The following is a 12,011-nucleotide window of genomic DNA, read 5'->3' as shown; positions in this document are numbered from 1 at the left end:
TGGAGTTCATTTAAATAGCAAAAGTTAATCCAAAAGGACATATAATTGTGTACCTTTTACCTAAGAATTACAAGAATTTGGTTCAACCGGAAGAATTAAGACGAATAACTCAAAAGGGAAACCAAATCTCACATTCCTAGCATTATATTGTTAAAATTAAGATCAAGTGTTCTAATTTAATTACAGTTTTATCTTTTTTTCTAATATATAAGAAAATTGTACCATTTATATATGATTATATGTAATTGTGAGTATAAAGAAGTAAAAGTATTTGGTATAAAATAATGGATAAGCCAAAATAACCTTATCCATGTTCACTAATTTACGGCCAATGTTCAGGATATTGTTAACTGGTAACCGGTCGGTCGGCCTAAGAGAAACGATTAATCAGCAATTAACTGAATTTATCGGTAGATCATTACTCGGTAGCATGAATAAGAATCTGTCAATATTTTTGAATGTATATCTAGTTTTTACCTACTATTACATACTCCAATGCTCCCAGCAATTGTAATATAACCAAATGTACTAATGTATGCATGTAAAAACTAAAAAGCATGGGCAAAAGGTTACCTGGACAATCTGATCCTGATGAACCCAGCATTGAACCTACAAAAATTATGAACAGATGCATATTGTTGTGTCCTCCTCATCTTTGTCGTCTTTGGTTGACATCACACCACCATCATCGGACTCATATTCTATGTCGTCGTCCATGTCCATCTCATGGTCAGATTCATCTGCGTCGGGAACGAACTCTTCAACTTCATGGAGTTCTCTCACTCTTGCACTCCTACGAGGCTCCATAGCTTCAGTAGCACCCATGGCTTCATCAATGATGTTGTATGACAGCCCCGTAACGGGATCAATCTCCTCATATGTATGCACCTTCACATATCCAATCCTGAGCTCGCGACGCATCTTCACCAAGAAGAACATCACTAGAATAGGAGAGCTTCTTTCTTTTATCAACCATTCTTCCATTGAACTGGATATAAACCAGACTGTCTCTACGGACCACATCTAGTTTACTTCTCCTCTTCGCATCTACCTACGAAGTGCGAATGGAAGACCAGTTAGAATTAATGAAGCAAGAATAAATGGAAGCAATGTTTTACAAAGAGTGGTAAAGAGTTAGTGAGTTACCATTTTGAAAATGCTCCAATTTCTTTCGCATCCAGAAGAACTTGTGGTCAAGTTCAGCATCTTGATGGCCATGTTTTGCAATGCAGCAGTTTGTAATCCATATGTTGACCACCAGTCAGCTGCAATTTGACAAAAAAAAAGAACAATATGCAATCAGCCTAAAATTTCAGGAATGCACAAATTATCTTCAAAGCAATCAGCAGTTCAGCACAAATTTTAGAACAAGCTTACCAGCGTCAAAATTGTCATTGCTAATTGCTTTTGTGGCAACCACCTTCCCAAACATGCCATCCTTCTTTTTAAACTTGGCGAAGTCAATGTTGAGCACTATATTTTGCTTCTCATCATCATCATGATAAAATTGCTCCATCACCTCCATAAAATCAAGCACTACTTCTACATCTGTGAAGATGCTTGAGTCAACATAGCTATACTTGGGATTCAACATATATGCTGCCATGTGTAATGGAGAGTCCAGCCTCCCTTTTATCTTCGTATACATGACTTTGTGATAACCAAATAGTCCTTCTCTGAATTTTCCACTGCATCCATGATTGCCCTTTTTGCACCAATTAGTTCTCGATACATAGAGGCCATGGGTGGACCATCACTATCAGCCAATCGAAGAAGCTTCACCAATGGCTCAAAAACCTTGCATTGCAACACAAAACATAGAAAAGTATGAGCAAACAGCCCCACTGATAATAGGACAAGTAGAAGCAATGATCATATAACAAGTAAAAGACAAGTGTGAGCAAAGCACCAAACAACCCAAACATACATTGATGCAAAGAGATACACTTTTCCAAAATCCCCTACTCATGATTGTCGCATGAGCTGACTTCCCTTTCTTTGTTCTGGTGTGCTTGCATTCTTCCCATCCACCACTACAAACCATTGCCCTTAGTTCCTTCTTCTTGGCAACCAAACTTTGCAATGTAAGAAATGCTGAAGCAAATCTTGTAACACCCGGCCTAACAATGTCTCTTTTTTTGGTGAACGACCTCATCAAGGACAATGTCTTGTGGTTTGCATAAATAAATAAATATGGTCATCTCTTTGGCTTTAGTGATTGTAGGACCGAACTGTCTCGGCTTTCCAATTGCTTCAACCATCAAATTGAGAGTGTGAGTTGCACATGAGGTCCAAAAGATCTTCGGCCATTTTTCTTTGAGCATGTCCCTTGCTCCCATGTTGTTGGAGGCATTGTCAGTCACCACTTGCACAACATTAGCAGCACCTACAAGTTAAAAGATGGAAATCAGCATGCATAAATAATCAGCATAAACATTATGGAAGGCAATGAAGGAACTGAAAACTAAGAGTTTAAGTTCATACCAGTTTTCTCAATGCACTCAAGTACATAATTGAAGATGTATTCACTTGTATGTACATCAGCCGATGCCTCCTTTGATTCAAGAAATGCAGTCCCTAACTTGCAATGCACACACAAATTCATTGTACTTCTCCTTTTCTTGTCTGTCCAAGCATCGGTCATGATAGAGCAGCCGGTGGCCACCCTCTCAAGTTCATGTGGCTTCATCAAATCCCTTGTTCTTTCAACCTCTTGCAGCAACATCTTCTCGCGCAACATATATTGGGAAGGTGGCTTCCATTTCGGACCAAACCTGCCAAGTGCTTCACAAAACTGCTTGAAGACATCATCATTGATAGCATTGAAAGGGATGTTTTTCGTGTACATCCATCTAGCCAAATATTGGCCCACTTTGTAACTTCTCTCCTTGTCTAGTGCATCACTAATGTTTTGCTGGAACTTCTTCAATGGAATGTAAGGGTCGATAGGCATCACATACTTATCCAAAGGACATGACTTGCGAGCTTCAGCGTCTCCAACTCCATCAGGGTCTGCATCATTGTCGTCAACACCAACAGGATCTATGGTCACCATAGCCAGGTTCTCCTCTTCTTGTCGTAGTTTCTGTTTCTTCCTCAGTTTTGGTGCTTGGTAAGCTTCCCTGCACCTCTTTTGCTGATCTGGTGTGGATACCATGCAGCTTGTAACTTGCCCTTTGATTCTAGCGATGTGTTGCTTCATCCTGGTGACCCCTCCACCCATCTCTTTTCCACACAACTTACACTTTACTCTCTGCGGGTCTAAAGGATCACAACATACTGCAAACTCCCAAGCCATGTCATCTGAGTTTCTCTTGAGATTGAGAGATTGCGAACTTGCATCTGTAGAAACAGCCGCCGAGCCCTACCAAAAAACAACAATTAGCAATTACCCATTGGCCCATTACAAGCAGTACAAGCAGCAATATATACAATATACATCAAGAAAAAGAAATACACCATCAAGCAGCAACTACCAACTACAGAAGATGAACAAGAACCAAGGAATTCGAATTTCACTTTATAGCAGCAACTAGAAATTACTACCAACTAGCAACCAATTTACATGTATATAGCACAGGAAATTAAACAAGAACATCTGCAGCAAAGCAAGTACCTTAAGAGCACGGGAGCAGAGGAGGAGGAAGGCCATACCTTTCTTGCAGGAGAAGCCATGGAGGAGATCCGGCAGGCGGCGGCGCAGGGAACTGCTACGGAGGATGGGAGGAGCAGATCGAGCACGACTGGACTTGCGAGCTGGAGGGACGACCAAATGAGGGAGGAGAGGAGCCGACGGGAAGGATCTTGGAGCTGAGATGCGGCTGCTGGTTGCTTCTAGCCGGCGGCGGCGTGGCTCTTGCCGGCAGCCGGTAGGATCGAGTGGGAGAAGAACAGGAGAGGCGGGATACCCCAATTCCCAAACCCTAAGGAGCGGGACGGGTCGAAACTGGAGAGGCAGGGCCGTGGGGGTGGGGTATTTAACCAAAGCGACTCCCAGTTAACTGGAAAATGCCGATAAATCGGCATGTCAGACCGATTAACTGGCTAGACCAGTAAACACACCGATGATGCCCTTTTTGTTTCGGTAAGGCTCCGATCCGCAGTTAATCGGCCGATATCCTGAACATTGTTTACGGCTTTACTAGTTTAGATCTATTCAGCGGGATCCGATCCATGTGAAGAGCAAGTCAAGTAGATAGACCACTCCTGCTTTGCCCCATTGGAGATATACGTGCTGGATTAGGTCCCTGTTTTGTGGCTGCTACTTTTTCAGAATTTGGATTGATATATTTGTAGTTACTTGTATTAGTTTCAGTGTGCATAGTTAGTGAGACCAAAGACAAAAATTAGGGAAGCTCTAACGCGGTATTACATTTTTAGATTTCGTCAATTTCTGTATGTCGGGCGGCGCCACAGACAACATTTGGTCCATGCCCGCAATGTGAAAACACCACCGCCCCCATTTCGACATGGCCATCGCAAGTGTAACAGAGATGGAGAACGCGTGTGGACTTGGCGTACACACGGTCACACACACACACATGCACGCAAGCACATGCACACACGGAACGAGATCCTCTGACGTTGGTGGAAGAACTGCAGAGGGACGTTGCTCCATGTGGTCCATCCATTCGCATCCGATGACAGCAAGTTGAAACCCCTCAGCTGCATAGGTCGGCCCAATGCCCACTTCAACAAAGGGAGACGGAAACAGCTCGTTCCAGCACAGGAAGAAAAGCTCCCGAATTTCCCTTCAATTGCCATCTCCATTCGCTCGCCCTGCTCCATGGCCGTGGTCAGCGGCACGACGCCTGCGAGTCCGCTCTCAACCAGCACCCGTGTGGGGTTTGGCCGCTCTCGTCCTGGTCGCCGCCCTCTACCTCGCTGCCGCTGCCCTAGCGCACCCACTCATGTGCACGCCCAGCTCCGTGGTCGTGGTCAGCTGCACCATGGCGTCGAGGTCGTCTCAAGTCTCAACCATGCTGGAGGATGGCAAGTGAAGGAGTATGAAATTATGAATGTGTGTCAAACTGCATATATGTATTGCTGCCGCCGTTGTGCATGCTGGAGCTGGACGTAGTTAACTGAATTTAGAATAAGCATTAGAAGACTGCTGGACAGAATGTTGTCTGGGCTATAACTATTACTCGAAATTGTGCACAGATTAAGACGTGTTCTAAGTTTGATTCTCTATCTTGCATATTGCTGACATTGATTGCATTTACCTAGGATGGATCCTTCTATTTCATTTACTAATCCATAGAGAGAAACAGAGATAGACAGGCTACTGGGAACTTCCGGCTGGGATTTGCCAGAGAGATTAACGAGCAGAGGAGGGCATTGAAAATAAGAGAAGTGTATCGGCTCCAGGTCCAGGCGATCTCCTCCTGGCGCCATTTTCTGAGCTGCAGATTGCAGCATGCCTTTCCCGTCTAGACGGCGAGCAAACTGGGCCTTGGGCCTCGACTCCTGGAAGTTCCCGACCCGCGTCGCTGCATTTTCATGGAATCGAACTGCTGCCGTCGGATGCGAACAGACGGACCACACGGAAGAACGTCCCTCTGCAGTTTTTTCCACAACGTCAGAGGATCTCGTTCTGCACACACAGTGTGTGCGTGTGATGGTCAGGTTCTGAGATGTACGGCCGAGCACCGCGCATTCCCGTGGTTGCGTAGAAGTGGGGGCCGTTTTAAGCGCGCTTTCGTTTTCTCGACAACGATGTGAAAGACTAGTCAGTGGAAGCAATTTTCAGTTTCCACAAAAATGGGTGTTAGGATTATACGTTTCACTGTTGTTCTTGCACTATTTTCTTGGTTTTATGCTTGAAGTTTGACTTTAATTTCGAAATATTAAGGATTGACGTTCCTAGCTATTCTCTGTTAATTCGGGTTGTGTTGAAATTAGGGATTATTTTGTGTAGAAATTACAAGTTTATTTCGTTCATATATGCAATGTCTAGTACAAATGAATAGACAAGAAACTTGGCATATAATTGTTATTATACAAATGCTACTAAATCACAATTCGGTATGGATTGCTAAACCTTCTCTATCCTCTTGATACCTAACTTATAGCAATTCATTATATGAAGACTATTGAAGATGCTCTTAGACTAACTATATAAACATGTAACCATTGCAGAACAAAGCATCGCTTCCCACACGAAAAATCACAGACCATGCTTTTGCATGTGAGGGAGACAAACGGCCACGTACATGCGTGTTGCGAATTATGAAAGTAGCGAAGAAACAATTTGGAATTGCCTGACGATTCAACTGAACAAAGTCCGTTTCTAACATGTGAAATTAACGTTCCACGTGATTGCGCATGCACCAGCATTCTTCCATAAGAATTTTTTGATTCGCTTGAGACAACATGGGAGACACATGATGGGAACAAGTTGCTTATCAGAAAAGCCTGGTTGCCCTTAACCCTCCTTATCATGCTTCCACGAACAGGTAACCGGTCGTTTGCTTCTTCGGCTTAAACTGTGAGACAGTGAGAGGCTACAAGTCACTCGTCAAGCAAGGAGATGCTTAATTTGATCCACCAGAATATGCCTTGCAAAGTTTCAAAAGCATGCGTCCCAGTCAAACGTTGGAACAGTGATCGCTATTCCGTTATTCGTATTCGGATCTGCATGTTCTCGAAAGAAGCAACGACCATCGTTGGAATCTCGAAAATTCAGCGATCGTCATTTATTACGTGCCTGATTCTCTTGCTCGGTACGCGTGCCGTAATGGTCAATCCGTAAACTCTGGACGCGTGACGCAAGTTTCCGAAATGGTTTTCAGATATCGGCATGTGCGGCTTGCTGATACGGGACAGCCACTGCCGGTCGTGGCAGGAGGGGAGACTAGCGCCGCTTACGTCACATGTGAGGTCAGCTGATCAAGCTAGTACTATGAGGGCATGCCCAATGCATAGCCCTAAGGGTGTTGCCTCACACCTTTAACTAGGTTCGGGTGGTCCAAAGTAGGTTCGGATGAGGAGGCAGCCTCTTCATCAGGAGGCAACCTCTTCAGCCATAAAGTGAAAAATGTGAGAGAGAAAGAGAAAAACCAAATCAGCTTTTGAGAGAAAGACATATTAATGGGACCATAACATGGCATGCATATGTCAAAAGTTTTATCCAAGCCTAGTTGGACAGCTGCCTCCATTGCTCATGCCCTCAGGCATGAAGGCACGTACGGCGACGTGCAAACAATTACGAGTGATAAGCAGAAATTAATATGGAATCTCTCCAAGAAAAAGAAAAAAATCATTCCTTGACGTTTGAATCTGTACATGCGTTTCTTGTTTCTTCAGAAGAGGATGGCGGATCGACCTGCCGGCCAAGCTACTAAATCGATAAGAGTATCTCCACTGGCGCTCTCAAAATAGACGCCGGCACAACATCCTTTATTTGGAAATAGTGTTCCCACACCGGCGCTTGCCGTACGGTAGCCCCCCAAAAAATAAAATGTAGAAAACATTTTTAAAAAAACTAGCATGGTCGGCTCCTCCTTCGGTGTCGGCGGCTCAGAAGGATCGGTGAGGTCGACGAAGTTCTCACCGTGGTCCCTAGCGGACCACAACGTCGCCTGCCGCGGGGCGAGCATGATCTGCCACCAGTCCTCGTCGACGGAGCGGCCGATGATGAAGTGCTGCCCGGGGAATTCCTCCGGGTCGTCGCCGCCACGGAGGACCGCCTGCACCTCTACCTCCATCTCCCACCACCTCTTATTCGCCAGCAGAAGTGGTGGCGAGCCCGCGGGGTCCTCCTCCTTGAGGTGGCGGCGTTGGACCGTCCCTGTCGTCCTCCGAGCCGAAGATGCCCTCCTCGCCCCATCGTGGACGACGACGCTGCCCGAAGGAGGCGCGTGCACGACCGAGTGCGTGCGGCCGCCGATGATCGACGATCCGGTGCGCGAGCTCCCTATCGCCGCTGTCCTCACCAGCGGCCTCTACAGAGGCGGCGCCGCCGGTGCCATGCACTCCGCCTGTGGGTAGTAGAGCGGGATGCGAGGGGGTCGTCGCGGGTGCGCTGGTGGTAGCCGTACTGCTGCAGCGCGACGTCGATGTCGCGGCTGAGCCACCAGGCACGGCAGCTGACGCGGTTCAAACAGCCGTTCGCGCGGCTGGCGCCCGCGCGAGCTCGATGGCGCGCTCCTTTTCAAAGAGCCGCGGCCACGCTGGGCTGTTGAGCGCGTTCGATGGCAGGCTGCTGTCTGCCGACGTCATGTGCTTCTGCCGCTCGGTGACGAGGGCCCGCAACTCCGATCCAGCCAGTGGCGGGGGCGGCACGGCGAAGCCGGCGTTGGATATATATGCCACCCGTGCGGCAACTTGTACTGTACTGACACGGGGATGCGCTGCCAGTACATGACGTTTGCCTCATCGTACGTCAGTTGCAGCGAGCGGAGCGCGCCGCCGGCAGCCTCATCGTTGTGTGACATCGCGTTGGTGGATGTTTGGCGCGGCGTCTGCGACAATGGAGGTGGCGGCGGCAAGCATTGGAAGACGGGGAAGAAGAGAGGTGCGCGTTGGTGGGGTTTTATGGGAGGCGGCAGACACGCATTGAAGGCGCGTGGGGGAGGTGGGTGGACGCCGTGTGGCCAGTCGTCGCCCTCGTCGCTCCTTCGGTTTCCGCTCGGGAGACCATTAAAGCTGATGACCAACCTTCCCGTGTCGTTTCCAACGTGAACCGTCGCCTCCTCTTGCTGCCAAGGTGGCCCTACCCAGAAAAATCGACGTGACGCGAGGCGTCGGCGCGCTCGATTCACGCTCTTCGCGAAGGGGCCAATACGGGGTTGTCGGTGCTTCTATTGGACTCGAAATTGCGCTGACATTTTTTAGGGCGCGCCGGCGCAAGCCTATTTTCAATGCCGACCTTAAAATGCTATTGGGGCTGCCGGTGAAGATGCTCTTAGAGCATCTCCATCCGCATCCCCAAATTGTCCATCAAATGGCGCCGGGTCGATGTCCACACAACTCGAGCCACCACTCCATGGTACCGGAGTCCTTCAGCGGCGAGCCGCCATCGTCGCCCCAAAACAAAGCCCGGCCGGCGTCCGCCCATGCCACCACGAAATTTTATCCCCAAAGGAGGATATCGTGGGCGGCACGGGATTTCACCCCCGGTGCGTTTTTCTCACTATAGCCTAGAAATTCCAGATCAACCTCGGAAATACGCAGCGGGACTCAAGTACTCATGAACCCGTTTGCACTCTGCTGAGCAAAAACGGGTATTTCCGTGACTCCAAAAATTTAGGTGAAATTTTTTTCACGTAAAGGAGGTACGTACGCATATACGTGCCAAATTTACGTACCGAAAATCGAAAATATGTAGGCTGAGGAAAAGATGATAAGTTTAAAAAGAACAGTCGAATCTGGTAAGTTTATGGACGGTCCCTAATTGTTAGCATAATCTGTTTCGGAACTATTTCAATCAGATGCGCAGCACCAATCGAGTGTGGATTTCCAAACGAGGGACGACTCACAAAGAGAGTAGCACTACAATTGTATAAGTACAACTCTTGTTGCTAGAACGGAACGAAAATGACCGAGTGACAGTCCTAGTGGCTATTTCCACGACTCGTCTGCATCTCGATCGGCCGCTAGCAAGCAAGCGACTCGTCACTCTCGGCGTCCTTTGCTCGGACAGCTGTCGCCGCCCGTGCTTTCTTCGTCGGAATTGTGTGCGAGCTGGGACACGAGGCTGGAATCCTGTGGCGGTGGAGGCCGGATGCGGTACGGCGAACGTGGACGGACGTACGGGCCGGGCTCCAACGTGGGTGACTCCGCCTTGCACGCTCTTGACGTACTGCAATAAGCAGTTAGACGGAACGTGATAGCTTCTCCCCCCTTATTCCATCTCCGTCTCCCCTCTGTGATCGGCTGATTGCCTTCAAGCCAGGGGGTCACCCGTGCAAGGCAGGGCATTCTCTTGAGGGCATCTCCAACCGGCGACGGAAACGAACGCCGAGCGATCATTTGCGTCCGTCCGGACTGAAAATGCGTCCGCTACCAATTTTAATGGGGCGACGTATAGTGACCTGGCCGTCCGAAGCGACGAAAACGAGACTCAAATATGCGTCAGGTTTGCGTCTCTACACGGGCCCGCCTGGCAGGGGCATAGATAATTCGTCTTCCGCGGCATTACTTATGGATGGCGCGCTGCAACTTTCCAGGGCCACGTTAATGGCGTGCCTCGCCTTCCGTGAGCATGCGCTGATAGGTGGCGTCGCAGTGGCAGGACATTGAAGGCGGGATGGCGTTCGAGCCTCTTAAAGAAACGCTGCCGGCGCCCATTTCCCCCACCACACCATTGCAAGAGCCCACCCTATCCACCCGATCAGCGCCATGGGGAAGAAATGCTGGCCATTCCTCAAGACCAAGAACGACCACAAGGCTAGCGGCTCGCGGTCCGGCAAGAATCCACGGGTCGGGCGATACGTCCGCATCGAGCTCGCGCGCCGCCTTTCGGAGGAAAACCGGCCGGTGCCATGGCCGGACGCAAACCTGCCTGGAGGAGGTTGGTACCTCAACTCCAGGCGCGTGGCGGTCCCCTGTGCCGCACGAGGGCTGAGAGCGCCGGTACGAGGTGCGCCGACACCAAGTGATCTTGCCGCCGGATCTCCAAAAAGATCCGGCGTACGCGCTCACTCCTACAACTGGATCTCGTTCGGGACGTGGGAGTTTGACGCGCGCCTCCACGCTGGCTACCTGGACGACCTCGAGTACTTCGATTGAAGAGGAGAACGACCCGGAGTACGCGGACGAGGACGAGCAGGCGGAGCGCGCAGACTACGACCACGACGACGGCGGGCCGGCGTGGGATCCGGAGACCCAGCCGCCGGACATTACCGTGGAGGAGGCCATCGCCATTGCACTGGCCAATAGAGAGCTCGCTTTGTGGAACGGGCTCGCAATCCAGCTCCGCGAGTTGGCGCCCGCGCAATTGAGGCCGACGACTCCTTCGGCCACGCCGACGTGTTCCAATGACGGCGTGCCGGCTGCTGCTCTGGCCTGGGATCCGTGGCAACCTTCACCACAGCCTCATGTGCAGGCGACAGCCTGGTCGCAGTTGTCGTAGCTTGCCCTTCCTCCTCCACCGCCGGCGTACTAGCTTCCATGGCCGACGCCGGAGTTCATCGACCTCGTCAGCGACGATGGCCAGTAGGCAGTACCTAGTTTTACCATGCCTTTATGGCTTTTTAGAGTCTTTTTATATTTTTTTATTAATGTAAATTATAACTTTTATGAATGGGAAAAAAATGTATGCGTCGTGCCGCTGGAGCCACCCCCGGTGCAAATGGACGCGTGGTTGATTTTGACCATTTGAAGCGACGCAAACAGACACGACGCGTACGTTTAAGCTTCCGAAATGCGTCGCACACCATTGGAGATGCCCTGTGTGGTGACCCAGCGTACCACTGCATGGTGTAGTACACAAGTCGTTGACATAACACAAGTGAAACACCGTTCCACTCATATTACATCTATCAGAGTGGTACAACAGAAACATATGCGAGTCCAAGGTATGTCTATAGAAGTACACACGAGCTGTTTACATAAGATTCACACAGCCTCCTACTTTACAGTGAGGTAAAACTTCAAATAAAGCTCCAGAAGAACGACTCGTAGTCTAACCTGTTGCAAACTCAAGCTTAAGAGCTAATTGGCTTGCTATAGAAATCTAGCTATTTAGGTGCTAGGATTAGGGAAAGGTTCCCTTCTATTACTAGTCTAGGTTTCCATTATAGCTGATGCAGAAGTTGACTCCATTGACTTCTTTGATTACATTCTTCATCTTGTTGCAGTTGACTCATTTGTCTTCGAGTTCCACGGTAGTTTCTCCTTCGGTGCCTTGATCTAAGAAGGGGGTTCAAATGGGATAGAATGAGTACGAGCGTACTCAGCAAGTTCATATTAGGAAATATGTGTATCATGCACTAGCTACGGCCATAGACCGGAAAGTCATAGGCCAATGCAAGTTTTCATAAACATTTCTTCAAAAGGTTTATTTT

General features: G+C 48.8%; 1 pseudogene; it reads right to left on the bottom strand.

Annotated features, from left to right (window-relative positions):
• Positions 1-618: 618 nt before the first annotated feature.
• On the bottom strand, positions 619-1,218 carry LOC124690289 (annotated as a pseudogene).
• Between the last annotated feature and the right edge of the window lie 10,793 nt (positions 1,219-12,011).

This window comes from Lolium rigidum, chromosome 2, assembly GCF_022539505.1.
Source record: "Lolium rigidum isolate FL_2022 chromosome 2, APGP_CSIRO_Lrig_0.1, whole genome shotgun sequence".
In the NCBI taxonomy this organism is placed as follows: domain Eukaryota; kingdom Viridiplantae; phylum Streptophyta; class Magnoliopsida; order Poales; family Poaceae; genus Lolium; species Lolium rigidum.
The sequence above is the reverse complement of the archived record's forward strand: the minus strand, read 5'-3'. Positions and strand labels throughout refer to the sequence as shown.